Raw genomic sequence first — 22,317 nt, 5'->3', positions numbered from 1 at the left:
AAATGTGCCAATATTACATCATGTTTATCAAATTACATCATCAAATATCAAGAGTAACATCAAAAAGCAAAACTGGTCAAAACTAGGCGAATTTCCGAGCTGTACAATGAAAAATAGGCAAAAATCCTCTATGCGCCGCGACCAAAATCTCTATGTGTAACAAAACTTTGGAGCTGATTTTGAGGCCCTTTGTGAAGTCCAAATTGAGCCCAAGATAGCTTGTTGGGAAGCCCTGCCTGTCTACTTTCTAACCCAAGTGGAATTTCTGGATTTGGATGTCATTTGCCCCTCCAAAACTTTAATCTCCCAAGACTGCTTCCTGTGGGTGCAAAAGGTGGCAGAGAGGTCATTTTTTGCATGTTTTTGATCCTTTAGGCAACCCAGGACTTGATGAAATGCTTAGGTAATCCATGAGCATGCATAACTTTTGATAACAAATCCAGAAATGCAAAGTTTTCCTCCAAAGGATCTCCCAATTATAAGCGCGCGCCAAGTGGCGCGGCGCATTGGGTAGAAAAGATTGTTTTTGCTCAAACATTTCTAGGTCCGCACTTTTTGTGAGTATTGCATGTGGTCCCGCACCTAATTCTCATGTATCCAGCAGACCTGACCGCACTTTCTCTGTGTTAAAGGTGCAGACCACTGAGTGTGCCGCGCCACTACCCAGGTGCGCTGCGCTGCGCCTTTTTACAGATGACTTTTGGAGGCCTTCCCGGTGTCCAAATTGGGTGCGGGATAGCTCGTTGGAAATTTATTTGAGTCTAATTTCCAACCGAACTGGAATATTTCAATTTTGAGTTCATTTTCCCTGTCAAAAGTCAAATCTCCCAATACTGGTCAAAATGTGCAAAATAAGGCTGCCTCAAGGCAAAGTGTTATTGTAGTCCACTTTTGAAGGTGTTCCTCAACTCCAAATTGAGCTCATGATATCTCATTGGAAATATATTTGTGTCTAGTTATCATTTGACTCATCAAGCAAGTCATTTGACCAACCAAGCTAGGAGAAATCTTGATTTTCCCAAGCTCACTTTAGAGGTGCATTCAATTCTCCGGAGGCAACGATATTTTTGACATTTCTCTAAAACCATGACACCTGTGTAAAAAGTGAAGGAGGTTTTTCTTCCTTGGCCTATTTTGGACAAAAACCTCTCTAATTGTTCCCAAATTCATCTTTTATTTCTCAGAAACATCATTGGAGTAAAACCTATCCCGATGTGTGGAACAAGGGATTTGTCGAAATGAAGCGAAATGAAGAGGATAGGGGGCTTCTAAATTCTTGAGAAAATTTTTGGAAGTAGGGAGGGATGTTAGGAAGTAGGGGAAAGTGGAACCTCAGAAATTGAGTGAGGGGAAGGGGTCAAAAAGGGAAAAACACAGGCCTAGTCTAGAAAATTGTCAAGTTGTAGCAAGAAACTAGGGTTTGTGCGAAAATGAGGAATTTGGGGGATTTTAGTGATGGGAAGCGTTTAATAAGGTACATTATGGATAGGGGAAGGTGTATGAACATCAGGATACAAGTTTTGCTAATGATTTTCCCATCCAAGAGAAATTACCTTCAAAACCCTAGGAGAGGGAAATGAACCTTACCTAGGCACAACTGAGGCATGAACAAGGTGTAAAATGACCCATTGGACCCTGACATGATGATGACAACCCTCTGAATGATGACATGGACCGAAATTTGGACAAATTTGAAAGGAGTAAAAGCAAACCCTAGACCTAATGCCTAGTGACCAAATTTTGTTTGAAGACTCACTGAAATGACAAAATTTGACCTTGACACCTTAAAATCACTTTGTAAGAGCATGTTTGATCACTGGAGGAAGGCTGCAAAGACTGACACTAACAGGCTGATCATTGTACTTGAGCTGCTGAAAGTGAACTTCCTCCTTCCCAAACTCGTTGTTGGTTTGTCTATAAGATTAGCTTTTGTTTGGAGGACATAATCATCATCATACTGATCAAACTGAGGCAAATCATCAGTATAAAACACATCATCAAGCATACATGTCATATCAACAGATCTCTCTTCTCCAAGATGATCTATAAAACAATCATTATCAAGTCTATGACAACTGGGATAAGAAACAAAATGTTTTGGATCAGCAACTTGTTTTTCTTCAATCAGTGAGCCATGGTCTTGAACATCATAATCATTCCTTGTGGTGATCCTTTGCATCATCTCTTCCACTGCACTTACCAAAATGTCAAGCTTTACCTCTAAAGATGTCGATTCCTCTGGATCTATGTTCTTCATCTCTTCTTCCTTCAACTTTGCCCTTCTGATCAACAAATTAGCCTCTACATCTACTGCATTGTTCTGCATCACTTCAAGTGTTGCAAGGTTCCTCTCTCTCAGCCGAAACTCCATTTCCGGATCAAAGGCACCTGGGTAGTGCAAGATAGAAAATCCAGGAGGAGGTCTTATATTAGCCGGCATCGAAAAATACACTTGGTTAAATCTGGTATAAAACTGTTGTACTGTCTCCCCTGGCTGTCTTTTTAGCTGGTTATACTCTTCTATAATCAAGAAAGGGTTTTTTCTGACCATCCACTTGTCGAGGAAAACTTTGACGAACTGCTGGAAATCTGAGATGCTTGCATCAAGCAGGGTTTTGAACCAACTCTTGACTTTGCCTTGCAAATAAAGAGCAAAAAGCCTAATACTAACATCTTCTTCATCAGCTTCAAAAAGGTCAAGAAAAGACTCAAAATTCAATACATGTCTCTCAGCAGTGATGTTGTCGCGTTCACCATCAAATCTTGGTAGATATAGGTCATGATTTTTAGGGAAAGCATAGGATATAGGAGGTAAAATCAAAGGCTTATATCGATCTGGAATTTTACAAGGTATAGGAATATGTACAGAAGGTGTAGAATCAGTCTTGGTCCCTTGAGGCTCATCAGTTTGAAGATAGTGATCACAAGCTTCAAAAAAAGGGTCTTGATCAAGCTCAAAGGCATGCAAATCTTTGGTATTCACAATCTTCAAAGGGAAGGAATCAAATGCAGGCCGAGGATCTTTTCTTAAATACAATATACTTTGCAAAGCCTTCTTGACATTCTCAAGAAACGTGAAGAAAGAATTTATAACAAAGAACATAATGTCTTGGATGAAATGCCAAGTTGAATACCTGATGTTTCCATATTGTCCTTTCATGTTTCTGTTGGTCAGGTTCATCCTCCAGTGGAGTCCTTGGATATGATCTTGAAACTGATTTGGAGTCGCCAGGTGAATGATTTCAGCCTTGTTGTGTTTGATCGTTGTTCACCATCAACAATCAGGTCTGCGAAACTAGAGATTCTGGGTTCGATCCCCAGTATGGTCGCCACTATGTTAGTGCCTAGATCGACTTCAGGCTGAAGGAAGGCAGGTCTAGGGTAACATCAAACCACACTTAACCTGGTAGCTAGCCCTACCAGGTCGGGAGAGGGCTCTCTCCTTGTCAATCTCAATTAGGATATGGCAACTAGGGCTTGAGATGACTGAAATGAATGTTGATTTTAGGCTAGGTATATTTTCTCAGAGGATTTTGATTGATTTTAATGGTTGGTTGATGGATCAAATAAAGAAGGCCGCTTTGGGTCCAGGAAATCAACTCAGATTTGCAGAGGTTTCTATGGGGCGAGGTAGGCAAGTGTTTTATCACTTTGAAATGAATGTGATGGTGAGTCTAAATTCTGGTGAGAAGTTCAAGAGGGCATGCAAGGTTTCATGATTCCTCTTCAAATAGCAGAAAACATTTAAAAAAACTAAATGTATCCTCTAGGCAGAGCACTAAATATCAATGGATTCTACCTAATTCTCTTGATTCATTTAGTTATGAAGAAAGAAATAGATTCTGGAACATATACACATAAGAGAAACTAAATCACGGAAGAGAAAACAATGCCAAGACACATTACCACAAGAATCCCACAAATTGCTGCAAAAACCTAGTTCATTTCCTTGCCAAACTGCAGAAGTGATTTACAATAATGCTCAATGCATCCACAAAAGTCCAACCTTGACAAATGACTAATAAAGTACAAGATATAGGCATCAAACCGCCTATGCTAGCCATCAGGGGTCGAATCCATGAGTCAAGGAGCTGCTTCAACAACATCTAAACTAGGAACTACAAAATAGGCAGTGGAATAGCTTGCCTCTAAAATTATGGAAACTGATTCATTCATCCTCAAACCAATTCTAACTGATGTATCTACCCCCTCAAGTCATTTTTCAGCATATTTACATCATAACACATCATATTACATCATTAATTTACCAAAGAGAGAAGAAAAAGTCAACTGACAGCCAAACTGGGGGAAATTCTGATCAAACAGGCAAAACTGGAAAAAATTCTCCTATGCACAATGCCACTGACCCTATGTGCAGTGCTTTTTCAAGGCCACTTTTGGAAGGCTTCCTGAAGTCCAAATCAGGTGTAGAATAACTCATTGAAAAGCTTGATGAGTCTACTTTTTGGAACAACTTGAATTTTGAAATTTGGAGTCCATTTGCCCCTCCAAAATTGATTCTCCCAAGACTACTTCCTATGTGGCAAAAAAGTGGCAGAGAGGGCACTTTTTGGGTGTTTTTTGCCCTTTTGGAGACCTAGAACTTGTCAAAAATTCTCAGCCATTTCCGAGCTTCCATATTTTCCCATGCTGATTCCAAAAATATAAACTTTTTTGCAAATGGATGCCCCCAACAAAAGCGCAGCGCCATCGACCTGCTAAAAAAACCTGTTTTTGGCATTAAAATTTCAAAATTGACAAAAAAATCTCCAAATTTCTTGAAATTTGGCATGATTGACCCTTGTTAAGTGCTTTGATGAGCCAATGATGCTTCAGCCAAGATCTTGAGTTTATCTTGCTCTTTTTTGCTCCTCAAAGCTCTTTTTAGCTTGGCCTTTAGCCTCCTTGTCCTTGCATTACAAATCTTTTTCCTTGATGATCAAATCTTTGACACTCCTTGGATTTTGAGCATCCAACTCCATGACACTCACCTCTTGTGCCACATCATGGTCCACAAGGACAAAATATCCATAATCATTGTCCATTGGCTTGATTGACTGTAAATGTTAGTGAGGAAAGAAAAGTAGTGTGGGTGAATGATGAGTATGAAGAGATTTTCAAAAGAAATGGAATGATTGGGATGAGACAGGGATATGAGTGAGATTTGATGTGATGTAGGGTTTGAAGGAATAGGGTATGAAGGGGATGACTAGGGTTTTGGGAATTTAGGGAATAAGATTTCAGGGATAGTGTAAAGTTTGTGTATGTGAAGTAAGGTTTGGGAGTTTTATGCGTGGGAATGGGATGTATATAGGATAGGGTTTTATATGGAGGGTATGAGGTTTTGGGATAGTGTAGGGTTAGGGTATAGGGTTATGTATGTAAGTAGAATTTTAGGGAAGTGTATATGAGGGAATGGGAATGGGAAGTAGGTTTTTAGAGAAGTGTCATGTGAGGGAATGGGAATGGGAATGGGAATGTGTGTAGGGGTATATATGGAGGGTAGGGTTTGTATGTAGGGTTTGAGAATTGGGAAAATCGATGAAGGGAATGAGGTTTTAGGGAGTAGTGAATGAAGGAAATAAAACAACAATAAATAAGTGAACTTTCAAAATCTATGAGACAGTTTTGAGGAAAACTAGGGTTTAGTTTTTTGAGAGATGAAAATCACAAAAACTGATGAAAAAACCCTTTTTTAATCAGATGGAGGGCTTTACTTACTTGACAAGAGGCCAATTTAGCAATTTGAGGCAAATTAGAATGATTTGGATCAGTTTGGAGGTCACTAGCCAGGTGCGCAGTGCCCTCACACAGGTGTGCAATGTAATGTTATGTTGATTCGATCAAATTAAAATAATAAAAATAAAAATTGAGGGGTTATGTAATATTATGTTATTCAGTCAAATTAAAATTAAAATCATTATTTTAGTTTGATAACTATCATTATACTAGTCCACATAATATACTTTATATGTGTCCAAGATGTTAAGGTGGTTTGGTCAAGCTTGGCTCAGTCAAGTTACCATTGATTTTCTAGATCCAGGTTTATGAGAACCCATGGTTTTGCCCATGGTATTCATGTGGAATATATCCTATTTAAAGGAGACAAGATTTCCATTAGGGCAAAATTTTATGGTCTTATCACACCAAAACTCAGGACATAATTTGAAAAAAAAAAGAAGAGAATGGATTTAAAGTAGTTACTTTTATTTTTGTATCAAATTTACAATATTTGATTGTTTTAAATTTGTACAAATTATGAATCGATATATTTCTAAGTTGATCTTTGAAGTTGCAAGTTGGGATTAGAATGTGTACTTTTCTCACTAAAGAATGTTAATTATTTTTAATTATCAGGTCAATTAAATAGAGCTCTTAATAACTTCAGGATTGAGAGGAGGAACAACAATGTTAATGTAAAACCCTGAAGTCATTTTATATAAAATTTAAGTAGGATAATTAAGTTGTTGGTGAAGTGATTTTTGGCTTTACCTCTAGATATATCTTAACCTTTAGAAACATTTTTATGGTTGGATACATTCTTCTTGTATTATAATATGTTGATAGATTGATAAATAACCTAGTGTTTTTTAAGAATATTTGCAATTTTAGGTTATATTGTATTCATGTTTATTTTTGTTAAAAAACAATGTTTGTATTACTAAAAAACAACCACTAGTCAGCTCTACAATAGAGAGTCTGAACCGGGAGAGTCTGGCTCTACATAACACTCTACATTGTCCATGTACATCACACATTAAATAGCAATCATGGATTTAGGGAAGTTAGAACCATACTCTAAGAAATAGAAACTAATTCCTATCTTTAGGTATCGTGAACCAATTCACTATTCTAAGATATTCTCCATTATCTCTAACACTCCCCCTTAATCCAGAAGGGGTTCACAAATATGCCTAACATCTCCCTAAACATTTCAAACTTAATTTTGCTAAGATGCTTAGTGAAAATGTCTGCAACATTATCACATGTATTACAATATACAAGATGGATTTCTTTTTATTGCACTTTCTCCCTGACAAAGTGGAATTGTGTATCAATGTGTTTAGTGTTCTTGTGAAACACCAGATTATTAGCAAGTTTGATTGAACTCTGATTGTCGCATCTGATTGTTGTTGCATCTTTTTGTTCTTCCCCAACATCTTGGAGAAGTCTCTACAACCAAACTGCCTCACATGTTGCTACACACATAGCTTGATACTCTGCTTCCACTGAAGACAAGGAAACTGTGTTCTGTTTCTTGCTGCTCCATGTAATCACCCTGGATCCAATGTTGAATGCATAGCCTGTTATGGATCTGCGGTCGTCTACATTTCTAGCCCAATCTGAATCTATAAATCCTGTCAATCTAACATTAGAAGAATCAACATAAAGAATACCATAGTCTATAGTACCTTGTAGATACCTCAAAATACATTTTCCTGCATTCCAATGACTCTCAAGTGGCTTGGACATGTATTGACTTATCACACTAACTACATAAGCCAAATTTGGTCTAGTAGTGGTCAGGTAGATTAGGCTCCCAACCAGCTGTCTATAAAGTGTCGCATCTGCCTCTTTAGAGCCATCCTCACTTTGAAGTTTAATGTTCTGTTGTAATGGTACTACTGCAGCCTTACACTGATCCATCCTGAATCTTTCCAGTAGAACTTTGACATACTTACCCTGGGATAAAAAAGTTTGTCTTGAATCTCTCCAAATCTCAAGACCCAAACAGTATCTTAATTCACCAAGGTCTTTCATTTCGAACACCTGTGACGTTTGTTGCTTGATTTATTTGATTAGAGAAATAACATCACCTATAATAATTAAATAGTCTACATACAAAGAAATCAACACTATGTGCCCTTGTTCATCTTTCATGGTATACAAATTAGGGTCATTTTTACTTCTGTTGTAGCCAAGTTGCAGAAAAAATGAATCAATCTTTTCATACTAGGACCTAGGTGCTTGCTTTAGTCCATAAATAGCTTTCTTTAATCTACAGACTAAATGTTCTTTCCCTTTTTGGACAAACTCCTCAGGTTGCTCTAAATAAACCTCCTCTTTCAATTCTCCATTTAAAAATGCAGACTTTACAACTAGTTGGTGAATCATCCAATGTTTCTTAGTAGCTAAAGCAATTAACATTTTGATGGTATTTAGTTTAGCTAGAGGGGCAAAGGTTTCTTCATAGTAAATGCCTTCTTTTTGTGAATAACCCTTTGCTACCAATCTAGCCTTTAATTTATCTATGGCTCCATTTGCATTAATCTTTGGTTTATAGAACCATTTACAACTTATGGTTTGTTTCACTTTAGGAAGTTCAACCAACTCCCAAGTGTTGTTCCTGATTATAGATTCATATTCTTGTTCCATAGCTGTTTTCCATTCACTACATTCATTTGCTTCCTTATAACTAGAAGGTTCAACTACATTCATCATACTAGTTATGAAAGCATTTTCCCTATATCTTGCTGGAAACTGAGCTTTCCTACCTGATCTCCTGAGTGGTGGGGTAGCTTCAAACCTTGTCTAATCATCATTTTCTGGACTTGGCTTGATAGCTACATCATCTTCTTTTCCTTCCTGCTGCTGCTACTGCTGTTTCTGTTGCATCTGCTGCTGCTCATTTCCATCACCTGATTCATCACTTCCTTCTTCCACCAAGAACGGAATATCCCATTCCTCATTGCGCTTATTAGATTCTTCATGATCTTGCTCATGGAATATGACATCTCTACTAACGAAAATCTTGTGAGTAGAGGGATTAAATAATCTATAAGATTTATATTGTGAACAATACCCTATAAAGGTACATCTGATGGCTTTTGAATCTAGTTTTCTTCTGTCTTCCTTTGGAATGTGGACAAATTCTTTTGATCCAAACACTCTTATATGTTTTATTGCAGGTTTAAATCCATATAATGCTTCATAGGGAGTTTTAAACTCAAGACTCTTTGTAGGACTCTTATTTTTCAAATAAACTATAGTATTCAATGCTTCAGCCCAAAAACCATTCGAAAGATCCTTACCTTTCAACATGCTCCTAGCACATTCCACCAATGTTCGTTCTTTCTTTCCGTTACTCCATTCTGCTGAGGAGTATGGGGTATTGTGAATTGCTGCAATATCCCATGGTCTTTACAATACTTGATAAGCTCATCCTTCCTGTATTCTCCCCCTTGATTGGAGTGGAGAATTTTTATATGCTTCCCTGTTTGATTTTCAATCATGTTTCTGGATTGCTTAAAGTATTCAAATGTGTGACTTTTCTTACTAAAAAAATATACCCAAGAAAACTTTGTGCAGTCATTAATAAACAGTAAAAAATACAGTGCACCTCCTAATGACTTTGTAAGCATGGGTCCACAAAGATCTGTGTGCACTAATTCAAGTATGTCTTTGTGTTTCTTCTCTACTCGAATAGGGAATTCCTCTCTATGCATCTTTCCTAGTGTGCAGGCATCACAGTCATTATGCACTTGCTTTAACATAGGAAGACCTCTTACCATTTCCTTTTTCTGAAGTAACAACAAATCATTGTAGTTGATATGACCAAATCTATGATGCCACAACTCTTTTGTAGTCAAATTCGCTGTTGTCAAAGCTCGAACTGCTGCTGGTCTTACATCCAATTTGTACAAACCTCCTGTTCGAATTCATGTAGCAATAGTCTTCATGCCATCTAACAGATTTTTACTATAACAGTTAGATTTAAAAAATTCAACTTTGAGATCTTGATCCGTAATCATGGATATAGAAATAAAGTTCTTTGTTACACCGGGCACATACATGACATTATGAATTTGTCTTAGAGTACCATTAGGTAAAATGACAGAAATTTTTCCACACCCTTTGATTTGATGACTTCTATCATCACCTAGGTAGATTTGTGCTCCGTCGTTGATTTCTTTAAAATCTTCGAACCATTGCTTGTTCCCCGTCATATGTGTTGATGCTCTCGAATCTACATACCAGATGTCTGCATCAACATTCTCATCAAAGTCTGCCATGAAAAATCTGAAGTTCTGCACATGATTGTCATTTGCGAGATGACCTGCATGTCTTTTATGCTTCTGCTGTTGTTCATGATATTTCTTCTTCCTGCACTCCCTAGCGATATGACCAAGTTTTCTGCAATAAAAACATTTAATTTCATAGTTGTTTCTATTTGGATGCATACCTTGAGTCTGATTTGGTATTTTCTGTGAGTTTCCTCCATTTTTCTATTGCGGATTTCCTTTTCCTTTGAAGAAGTTCTTTTTCGCCATCAACGCAAGATCTGCACTCTGGGGCTTCAGAGTCAATCTTCTTTCTTCTTCTTGCATTAATATTCCTGTCAGTTCTTCAAACTTTGGGATCTTCTCCCTCGCATTTATCCCAGTGATAAACATTTGGTAGTCATTGGTCACACCATTCATGGTAATGGTTACTAGATCTGTATCTGCAACTGTTTCACCAATGTCTGCCAATTTGTTCTTCAGATCTTTGATCCTCGCTATGAAGGAAGCAACTGTTTCATTTTCCTCCATCTTCAGGGATAAGATCTTGCTCTTTAGGAATAGAAGATGATTTGTATTCCTCATCTCATACAAATCCTTCAAAATTCCCCAAATTTTGCTTGTTGATTTACATTCTCTGATATGTGGTATGATGCAGTCTTTCACTGACATCTTCAACAACGTCCTTGCTTTACCTTCTTGCTTCTCCCAATCTGGGATCGATGCTGATCCAACTGCTGACTTCTGCTCATCCCCATTTGCAATCGTCCAAGCACTCTACACTTCTAACAGAGTCTACATCTTGAATTTCCAATTTGCAAAATTGGAGCCATCAAGCTTGTTATGCTCATTCAAGTATGCTTCAATCATTTGATTATTCATCTTGGCGATTAAAAAAAATCTTGACAGGGAAAAAAAATATATGTTAGATCTACCCCAAATCTATGTCAAAGGCAAAAATCGTTGATCTCAGTGAGTTTAATTTCTAGTATTTTCAACAGCCTCTAGCACTGGCTGATCCGTTGCAGTTTGCACGCCCTCTCCCCGTGATCTCCGGACAAGTCTCCACCACACTGTGCGCTCTCCACAACAGTCCTGTGAGGAACCACGTATAGGGTCGTCGCAGTCTTCTCTCGGCAGACCTCGGCGTCCATGCAGCCTTCTCTTGGTAGCCATTGCCAAGACGTAGCCCCCTTTTTGTTTGTTTGCACAGTCAGCACGGTTTAGCACCATGGATTCGAGGCGATCGACGCGATTGTACAACATAGATTCACAACGGTCGGCAAAATAAAAATACGCGGAAGTCTCACAGTGGGATCGGCGCGGTTTTTCCCCCAAAGCATGTGACGATTTCGCCTCAGGCGCACCTTTCAAATCCTTCACTCAACGAACAGGTTTCTCAGCCTTGTCGCTTTGATACCATGTTAAAAAGCGATGTTTGTATTAATAAAAAACAACCACTGGTCAGCTCTATGACAGAGAGTCTGAACCAGGAGAGTCTGGCTCTGCAGAACGCTCTACATTGTCCATGTACATCACACATTAAATAACAATCATGGATTTAGGGAAGTTAGAACCATACCCTAAGAAATAGAAACTAATTCCTATCCTGAGGTACCGTGAACCAATTCACTATTCTAAGATATTCTCCATTATCTCTAACAATTTTGTAAGATGGAATATAAATAGAATTTGAGTAATCAAATTTTAATTAAATAAATATTAAAATGAAACATTTGTAATAATAAATTTGGTTAATAAAATGTGGTATTTTTTTTAAACTTTTCCTTCTCAACATGACCCAGTTTCAACTTGATCATCCTTAACACAAAATTTTATCAAAATTATTGAATTTGTATGGCTTTGGTGCAGTGGTTTCGATGGGCAAACATTTTACATTAAATTTTCATTAATGCCTATGATGTAGAATTTGAATAATTTAAATTTTAACAAAAAAATATGAAAATGAAACATTTGTAATAATAAATTTGGATAATAAGATATGTGGTAAGATTTTTTAACCAGCCTAAAAGAAATTCAAATTTTGATTAAAAAATATTAAAATAAAACATATGTAATAAGAAATTTGGCTAATGGAATGGCTGGTAATTTTTTTAAACTTTTCCTTCCAATCACAATGGTGTTGGCCTAGTGTCAACATGGGCATCTCTAGCACAATTTTATATCAAAATTATTGAATTTCTATGCCTTTGGTGCAGTGGTTTGGATGGACAAACAATTTACATTTAAATTTTGTGACATAGAATTTGAAGAATTGAAATTTCAACAAAAAAATGTTAAAACCATGGTAGATCTATCTTAACTTTGGATGTATCATGGGTCGAGAGAGATAAAATCTTTGGAGGTGCAAACCTCTTTCTTGAGAACAAAACTTGAAGAAACTTTTGCAGCTCAAGAGTTTTAATCCTTCTCAAAGCTTTATAGATTCGAACTTAAAATGGATCTACACTGGTTGACTAACAATTTTGATAAACTAAGTTAGCAGTTTTAATATAATAGATACATTTTAATTTGACCAAGTCTAATTGTTTTGTATTTAAATTTTTTTTGCTCAAATCATATAATATAATTGGTTGAGTTTTATTTTTAATTAGGTGAAATTATTTTTTGAGTGTATAAATACCTTTAAATCTTTGAAAAAATGTACATACTAAAAATAAAAATAAAATTTAGAAATATATATATTTTTAATTTAAAATAAATAGATTAAATATAAATATGTATTTTGAATCTTTTAAAAAGAAATTTCAATTTAAAAAAACAAATATAATTACAAATGATTTTATTATATTATTTTAAAAAAATATAAAAAAATCAAATTTAAATTAGGTTTATATATATGAAAATTTTAAATAATTTTGATGAAATTAAAATATCTTAATCACTTAATTGAAAGATAACTCCAAATTACTCTGAATATTATATGCCACAAATAAAACAATGAAAAAATTAAGTGAGTTGTTTTAACATAGTTGAATAATCACTAGATATTTCTTTATCGGTATTATACGAGAATAAATGAGAATTTAAATATTTAAATATTGGCCCAAAATTTAAATTAAGTGAGTTGTTTTAACATAGTTGAATAATCACTAGATATTTCTTTATTGGTATTATATAAGAATAAATGAGAATTTAAATATTTAAATATCGGCCAAAAATTTCTTTACGTGATTTGTATGGAAAGATTTTTTTTTAATAAAAAATATTCTTAGCTACTTAATTAAAAAATAATTTCAAATTAATTTTTTTTAAAACCATATCAAAAATAAAACAATGAAAAATTCAACTGAGTTTGTTTCAACCTATCTTAGCAAACGCAAGATATTTCCTTATTGAAAGGTATTATGTGGTGTATAAATATGGAAATAAATAATAGATAATAGAGACGGAGATGCTATCAAGTTTGGATATTGAGACATGAATTTAAATGATAATGATTTGGAAATTGATTTTTATTAGAGATATGATAATTTATTAGTAGTTAGTAATCGAATAAAATTGAAAATGTTTATTTAAAGATTCCTTAATTCACGTTTAAAGTTGAGATAAAATATAAAATTAAAAGAATAAATAAACAAGGGGAGAAATAATAAACGATTTGGATGTATTTAGTAATGGGACAACATTGGCGAAGTAACCCGTTTAAGTTCCACACTGTCAATTTAGTTGATACTAGAATAGGCGTAGAAGGCTTAAAAATCGCCAAATTTAGCGGTGGAGGGCGGGTAGGCAACAAGCTATTTGTGTGGGAAAGAAATCCTATGGGCGTGGGCCGAAAAAGCGGCGAATAGAAATACATATGACAAACGTGGTGGGCACCCCAGGCCACATGGGGGATAAGGTCAACACGGGCGATGGGTGGATGGGAGGGAAGTGGTGGCGCAAATGAAGCCAAAAAGGATTTTTCAGTACCACCATTCACATTTATCTCGTGGAGTGGAGTTTGGATTAGGATTGTTAGGAAGAAGAATATTGTTATTATTATTGGTAAATATGAGATGGGAGGGCCCTGCTTCGTTTCTTCACGATTCACACGCATATCACATTAAAATTTTTATTTAACTTTTTTGGGTTTAAAATTTAGCACGAGGGTGCCACGTTCTGCCATCGCTCACAGTACGTCAAGATCACGTGCTGCTGCTGAGAAATGACCACCACGTCTCGCACGGTAACTTACTCGAATGCATTAAATAATTAAATAAAAAGATTCTTAAATATCGGATTTCATTATTTTACATTATTGCCTTTTAGGGGCGGTGAAAATTTGCTCGGTCCGCGAACCTGCAAGCCCTCGTGATCGATAGAAGAATAATAATAATTTTAGTTAACTACTCTGGGTTAACGCAGGGTTGAGTACGGATGACCCGGGTCAGAAGCAGGAATTTGGGAGGTTGAAGCAGAGGACGCGGAATGAAAAACCGAGCGGCGTCGGGTGGGACTGGCGTGGCTGGGATATTTGGATCGGGAAAATGGCGGAGCAAGTAGCAATCGGGCACCGGATCGAATTCTTAAAGAGGCCTTTTCTTTAAAGAAGTTTTTAGTGTTTGTTTCTTCTTAAAGAAGCTTTTCGGTGCTCGAAACCCTGGCGTGACGATAGAGTTTCGGCTTCCGTTGAAGCGTTCAAAGATTTTGCTTTTCCTCCGAATTTTAGCAGAAGCGTGGATTCGCGGTGAGTAAAAACCTGTTTTTTAGTGTTTTTGAACGGTGGACACTATTTTTTTCCCCGGTTAAGGCACGATATTTTGTGAATTTATTGGCGTCGTGGTTTGAATCGGTCCGTAAGGTTGCATTGCCCGTCGCGGATGGATGATTTTGTGAAAATTGAGGAATCTTTGCGGCGGTCGGAAGGTTAAGATTCGTCGCCGTTGGAAGGAGACCTGGTTTAATGAAATGCGGAGGAGGTCGGGGCATTCTTGCTGATTTCCGAGGGCGTGGTTTTGTGTTAGGAGGTGTTGTGATGTGTGCGAGCTTTTTGTGGTCCGGCGTTAAAGATTCGGGTGAAGCTTTGTAAATTAGTGTGTTCGTTCTGATTTATTTGCTTGTTTTTCAATCTGATTGCTAAGGAGAAACGAAAATGTGTTCGATATGAAGAAAAGGGAAGGGTTCCGGTGGCAAATTTCGAGGTTTTGCTTAAATCTGGAGGCTGAATTTGACAGAGATTTTTATCAGTCATCCGCTTTTGTGCGCGGTGGTGAATGGGCTTAAAGCTGGAGAAGTTGTTAAATTTTGATAAACATTCGTGAGAATTGGTGGAATTTGGTCCCTGCTTTGGTTTCTTTAATTGAGGAAAAAAAATGGGGAGCGACGCAGTCTCTGCATCGAGGTTCTGGAATGAGGACGATAAAGCCACGGTGAATTCGCTTTTAGGCCCTAATGCTTTCGAGCACTTGATGGTGAGCTATGTTTCTTCCGAGGGGCTTGTTTCCGGGATCAATGATTGTGCATTACAACAGAAGTTACAAAACCTAGTGGAATCTTCGCCCTTTAACTGGACTTATGCTATCTTTTGGCAACTCTCCAGATCCAAAACTGGAGAAGTGGTTCTCGGATGGGGTGACGGTTCCTTCAAAGGGCCTCGGGAAGGTCAAGAAGCAGATCAAGCACGCGGTTTCGATCACAGATTCGCTGAAACAGACCAGCACCTGAAGAAAAAGGTATTACAAAAACTTCAAAGCTTCTTTGGGGGTGGGGGTGAAGAGGAAAACAATTTCGTGTCGGGATTAGACAATGTTTCTAATACGGAGATGTTTTATTTGGCATCCATGTACTACTCGTTCCCTCGGGGCATCGGCGTTCCTGGCCAAGCCCTCGCCAGCGGAAAATATATCTGGCTGAATGAGCCAAGCAAATTGCCAAGCAATCTTTGCTCTAGAGCATACCTGGCCAAAACAGGTGGCATTCAGACGCTTGTTTGTTTGCCAATGGAACATGGGGTTGTGGAAGTTGGGTCGGTCGAGATGATCAGGGAAAGTAAACATGCCATAGATAAAATTAGATCTAGTTTCAATGAAAATGCCTGTGATGGAAATCGAGGTCAACAAGCAGTGAAGGGTTCTCTAGTTGTACCCTTCCCCCCAAATCCAATGAGGGTGAATGCCAAGGCTGCTCCACCTCTAAAGCCTTCCCATGATTGGAAAATATTTGGCCAAGAACTCAGCAAATCTACCGAAGCTGTTGTCACCAAAGTGGAAGACAGAGATCGTCATTATCAGCCCGTTTTCCGTCCACCTTACGCCCATGCTGCTTCCTATGTAACAAACGAACAGAGGGTACCTTATTCAACTGTCAATCAGAATGGGTTGCAATCACCGAACTGGAGCCATATCAGTAATGGTGAGGCTGGGGAGATTTATAATACGCGTGATCTGATAAAACCTAGCAGAATTTCGCCACTTGGTGTTGCCGGCCCTTCGCTTAATGCAGTAACTGCTCGACCGTCCATTATGGAATCTGAGGAACACTCGGATGTGGAAGCCTCGGAGCGTAGGCCCGTGGTGGTTGAAGAGCGTAGACCAAGGAAAAGGGGAAGGAAACCAGCCAATGGAAGAGAAGAGCCCCTCAATCACGTGGAAGCAGAACGCCAAAGACGTGAGAAGCTTAACCAACGATTTTATGCATTGCGAGCAGTGGTGCCAAACATCTCAAAGATGGACAAAGCTTCATTATTAGGGGACGCAATTTCCTACATTCAAGAACTCCAGAGTAAAGTCAAGGATATGGAAACCGAAAGAGAGAAACAGCAGCAGCCACAGCCGCAGCAGGCTAAGTCCAACATACAGGATGGCAGAATCGTTGATCCTATTTCTGATATTGATGTTCAAATGACGACTGGGGAGGCCACTGTCAGAGTAAGCTGTGCAAAGGAAAGCCATCCCGTTGGTAGAGTAATGCTTGCATTGCAAAGACTACAATTAGATGTTCATCATGCAAATATATCTGCCGCAAATGAAAATATCCTCCATACATTTGTGATTAAGCTGGGCGGAACCCAGACATTAACTAAGGACCAATTACTTGAGGCTATTTCTGGATGGAGTCCCAGATAAAAACAATGAGATATACCTAAAGTTTTAATCTAATAACATGCACCAACCATCTGTACTTTGTCCCACCCCTGAATGGCACTAAAGGCTTTTCAGATGTGAAAATTTTTCTAGTTTTTTGTTCAAGGTCAAATTGCTGAGGGTCGGCTGTAACCGGATGTCTGAAATTTTAGAATGCAGAGCAAATGCCGACATCACAAATTTTGGAGTAGGGTATGAGTCGTTTCTCCCATAGTTGAGAAAGGTATATTAATGCACTCACTGAACTCTGTTGAATGACCAAGCCTTTCGCTTGGGCAGCCAAGCAGGCTTAGGTTGTAACTGTGTACCTTTAATCAGAATTGGGTCCAACAAAATGGGGCGGCAAAAAAATCAGGTAATTAGGAGAAAATGTGTTTGTTTATTTTTTAGAGTTAGACTCCATAAATGTTCCTGTACATGTGTAACGCATACTTGTATGTCAAAGTCTGCTACATTTAACATGCAATTTATGATCTTTGCTGACTTAATGCTTTATGAGTTCTTGATAGTTATGTTTTATTATGCCTTACCATCATCAATGTTATGCAGGCAATTCTGGCCATTTGATGGGTCATCACTTATTCAAAATTCTTGGTCGGATTAATTCTAAACGATTTTATTCTTTACTTTCTTTGTTGAGCTCTGGAAACGGAGAAATATTGTCTCTCAGTTTGCCTTTTCTTCAGTACAACTCCTTGCTACAAGCGTCAAGGTGCATGGTTGTAATAGGATGGGAACTTGCTAAAATTTGTTAGTTATATTGTTCTGTTTCCTTTTGGAAGAAATTTAACTGATGGCTATTTTTTTTGTTCAGAAACATCAGACTGAATTAATTTCTATTGTACTACGACTGCTGATCAAGCAGGAAATATGATTATTCTGTCACTTTATGTTCACTTTATAACATTTCTATGTATGGCTAATTTTATATCTCCACTGTGGTTTATGGATGGCAATATTAGTATGTACAAACAACTTTATAAATATGAATATGCCATGAAATCCTTGAGAAATCTTAATTGCAGAGATACATTGCAATAGTTTCGGTTCCTTTCAGTTCTTAATTCAGTCTTACTTTGTTGTGGTACCAGAATTTGCTTCAATCTCTACTGACACTTGCTATACTATAACATTTAAGGATTTTTACTTACTTTTCAGGCTAGGCGATCCGGAGAGTAGCATCAGACTAAGTGAACCGTTGTTTTAGCTAAAATATTATTATTCTAATATGAGTGGTGCTTAATTAGGGGGAATTTCCTATTTAAAGTGATGATAGTTGAACTTTTAGATTCAAAATAAAGAATTCCCATTTTCCTAGCAAGAAGAATTCTCATTTTTCCAATTGGAAGTTATCTAGAAACTACTTAAGTGGAGGCGGATGACTAGGTACTTGTTAAATCATTGTTATGATTAGCTTCTACTATGTGCGAGTCAATATTTCCAATCTGCAGAGGGAGAATCTACCCAGAGACATCTCACTCATAACGTTGACATCTAACACTGACAACATAATCTAGAAGCTTGTTGACATGAACTGGATAATTATTATTATTATTATTTTCCAATTATTCTCCTTGAGTTCCTAGAAACTGATAGTTCTGCACAGGTCTGCTAATTTACACTAAAATAAGGTTATCATCTATTAATGTCAATTCAACGATTTACGTAACACTCGTCATCTGTTACAGTTGAGTTCCTTATGTTTTTGTAAATGGATATTCACTTTCTTTGCCTATTCTAGATTGGCACCTGATAACTGTTAATAAGCTCTGTGGTCCGGTTGGACAGGTTTTAAAATTTATCTATGGCAATGCAGATATGAGCAACTTTTAAGGGCTGTTAAAACCCCAGCGTCAAAAGCAGTCTATTTTTGGGTATTGATGGGAGTTACAATGAGGTTAGCGTGTTCGAAGCTTTAGCTATTAGGAGTCATTTTGATTATAGATGGCAAGTCTGGATTCCATTGCCGTGTGTAAAATGGAGGTCATGGAAAAGTGTACTGTAGTTATGGTTACATAAATTTCTATTTTTGTATGTGCAATATCCAAAATGATCATGTTTATGCTCTCATTTCCATTTGGTTTGACACAAGGTATTAACATTGCTGAACTTGCCCGCTTTAAACAAGAACCAAGAATATTTATTTAGTGGAAGACTAGATAAGTAGAGATCTGTGCGGTGTACTCGAGTTGGTTGTTAGCTTTGGGCCAGGGTCTGTCGGTTAGCTGCGACTACTCTTGGATGAAGCATCCAATATGAAGTGATTGTTGATGTAGCGTGGGCATATGGGAATGTATATGAATCTTGATAAATCTTTTAACTGTTGCTTCTTTTACTTGTTCTGATTGCTTTCATATTATCATGCATGGTAATGTAATTGTTCTGCCAACGAGGTACGCACAGCAAATAAAGGTGCATGTAGAGTAAACTAGAGCAATTGTGTCATCTGTGTAACCATGAGAGTAAACTTCATGATAGTGGATAGTGGAGAACTCATCTCCATCCCTTGGGCCAGTAGGGTCAATCTAGGGCAACCATGCAATATTTACCATTTTTTTGATGAAGGTGATCCACTTTTTAATATTATATATGCCATATCATTTTAGAATCTCTTCTGCTCTGAGAAATCTTATTCTTGTATTGGAAACCTATATTACAAGGCCTCTATAGGCATGGCTTTTTGTAATCCTTACCTTTTCCTGTGAAGGTGATTCTTCCTTGGTCATGGCGTACTCAGCGAATCCCTACAGTAAAGATGGCAGCATGGATGAGGGCACAGCAGTGAAGCAGAGTCTCTAGGTGAAGCGCAATTGCTGATGATGTTATAGGCAGTTCTGTGATTGAGCTTGCAGGGTGCATGTGCGAGCTTTAGATTTGCCCTATTTGGAACTGTTGTCTTCAGTTCAAGTAAGGAGCATGCCTTTTCCAGATTTAGAGGCAATAGTTTAGCTTCAGTTAGGTTGAGTTCTAATTTAGGCAATTGCATGCATATTTCGGATTTAGATGGGGCACATATGTCTAGGAGAGAAGGTGCTACGCGCTGGGTTTAATCTTCTTTTAGTTAAGGCGCGGTGAAATACATTAGTAACGAATGTATTCGTGCAGGTTGGGTGCTTTAACCGTAGATGCTTATAGTGGAGGCGCATCAAGGTGCATCACTCATAGAGTTTGGATTTTCAATTTGTAACCTCTCCTTGAGAGTCTCAGAGGGAGCTTCACTCTATGCATATATTAACAGTAGAAATTAACGAGTTACAGAAGTTTTAAGTTTGTAGCTGCTGTGACATTTTTTATCTTTCAGAGTAGTAAAGAGTGATGTGATTCCCGTTGCAAATTGCAGTCTGTTGTCCGAAATTCCAGAATTCTGTTATGCAAATTTAGTCTTTTTCATTTCAGTTTCGTATTTATAGCGTTTTGATTCACGGGGAGCGCAAATCTATGTTATGGACTAAATTTCAACATGGTACCAGAGAACTTTTTGACTTTCCATAACCGCGAGGAAGTTAGTGGAGGAACATAGCGGGTGTGATGTCCTTGCTTGAGTGGTTGACCTTGATCCATGCCTTATAAGGTGCAGAGGATAAGTTGTTGGGTGAGATGCTTGTGGAGTTTTGGTGAATGGCGTGATGCTTATGCATGAGAGAGAGGATCTACATGTGATATGGTGTTGCTCTAATTAGTTTCTTTTATTGATCTTTTTGGTCGAGGTGTGGTCGAGGAAATTGTAGATATGACTAGTCTTTAGTCTCAAAGAGTGTCAACGTTAAAATGGCACTTTCAACTTTACCCCTTGGAACTGTACATTAGTGAGCGAGATTGAGTTGTGTTCTATAGATGCCGCGGTTACAATGTTACCAATCCAAGTGTACATTAGTGAGCCCATTGGAGGAGATTGAGTTGTGTTTTATAGATGCCGTGGTTACAATGTTACCAATCCTTTGTAGTGTGCTGAAGACGACAAGAATGCTGCCAAATTGAAGAGAATTATCTTGGATAGTGTGAAGATCATAGGACCCCTCACATCATGAAGAAGGAGACGAGGAAAGAGACAACCGTGGAGAACAAGCTCAAGATGACATTTAGAGACAATTGTTAGTGACTTGATGAAGATCATCAAGCTTTGAGATCATGATGACGTTCAGAGACAATGGATAGTGACATGATGAAAACAAGCTCACGATGACATTTAGAGACAATTGTTAGTGACTTGATGAAGATCATCAAGCTTTGAGATCAATGCATTGCAATTGGGTTGAAGGTTATTTAGAGACAATTGTTAGTGACTTGATGAAGATCATCAAGCTTTGAGATCAATGCACTGCAATTGGGTTGAAGGTCATTTAGAGACAATTGTTAGTGACTTGATGAAGATCATCAAGCTTTGAGATCAATGCACTTCAATTGGGTTGAAGGTCATGAATGAGGAGTGTGATGAAGGTCATGAATGAGGAGTTGGTGCCCATAGCCCTAAGTGGGTTCTTTTCAATTTTGGAACCTTTTGTTCGAGGGTGTATTTGCTTGTGAGAAGCTAACTACTTTTGAAAAGCTTTTAGATGATTTCATCCAAGAGAAGACTTTGGAGACAATTTCAGTGAGTAGTTGAGATTTATAGCCTAGCCCCTCATTTGGATGGATGGGTGAGGAGAGAGGAGGTAAGAAAGGGAACTTGGGTGAGGGTAAGGAAGAAGATTCATGGTCTTCAAACTAAGGGAAGAAACATTGGAGTCATGTGAAATGTTTTGTCACAAGATGGTTCACTATGCGTTTTGGTTGTTTGAGAAGTTGAGTCCTTGCAGAACTAGTTTAGTAAGAGTGTAAAATTGTGGTTGTTTGAGAAGTTGAGTCCTTGCAGAACTAGTTTAGTAAGAGTGTAAAATTGTGGTTGTTTGAGAAATTGAGTCCTCGCAGAACTAGTTTAGTAAGAGTGTAAAATTGAATGAGAGTGCCATTTAGACTTTTTGAGGAAATTTCCTCCACGTTATCATGTTTTTCCACTAACATCATTTTTGGTGGTAGGGTGGTATGTGGATAGTGGAGCACCTAGATATAGTTCTTAACAAAAAAAGGTTTCCATGGGCTTTAAAAGCAAGATGTAGGGATATGTGTGGAGCTTGGTGATGATGCCACATTTAGTGACCAAGATAGTTTGTCTCATTTTGCATATTTTTGGGTAATGCTTTATAATCACATAATGTCTTGTATGCTCTTGGGCTAACATAGAATCTTCT

The 22,317-nt window shown here is 37.7% G+C and overlaps 1 long non-coding RNA gene and 1 pseudogene across 2 annotated transcripts; both read left to right on the top strand.

The window, feature by feature from the left end:
• Positions 1-14,018: 14,018 nt before the first annotated feature.
• LOC149229547 (uncharacterized) lies at positions 14,019-15,087 on the top strand. The gene is made up of 2 exons (XR_016247938.1): positions 14,019-14,694; positions 14,809-15,087. It is a non-coding gene; the product is annotated as an uncharacterized LOC149229547 (long non-coding RNA).
• A 99-nt stretch (positions 15,088-15,186) lies between these two features.
• On the top strand, positions 15,187-17,985 carry LOC149229546 (transcription factor MTB1 pseudogene; annotated as a pseudogene). Its single transcript, XR_016247937.1, has 2 exons — positions 15,187-17,444; positions 17,639-17,985. The product of XR_016247937.1 is annotated as a transcription factor MTB1 pseudogene (transcript).
• The last annotated feature ends 4,332 nt before the right edge of the window (positions 17,986-22,317 follow it).

Source organism: Pinus tabuliformis, chromosome J, assembly GCF_031772625.1.
Source record: "Pinus tabuliformis cultivar Carrire ecotype Pingquan chromosome J, CPIR1, whole genome shotgun sequence".
Classification (NCBI taxonomy): Eukaryota; Viridiplantae; Streptophyta; class Pinopsida; order Pinales; family Pinaceae; genus Pinus; species Pinus tabuliformis.
Note: the sequence above shows the minus strand (reverse complement) of the source record. Positions and strands in the feature narration are given on the sequence as shown.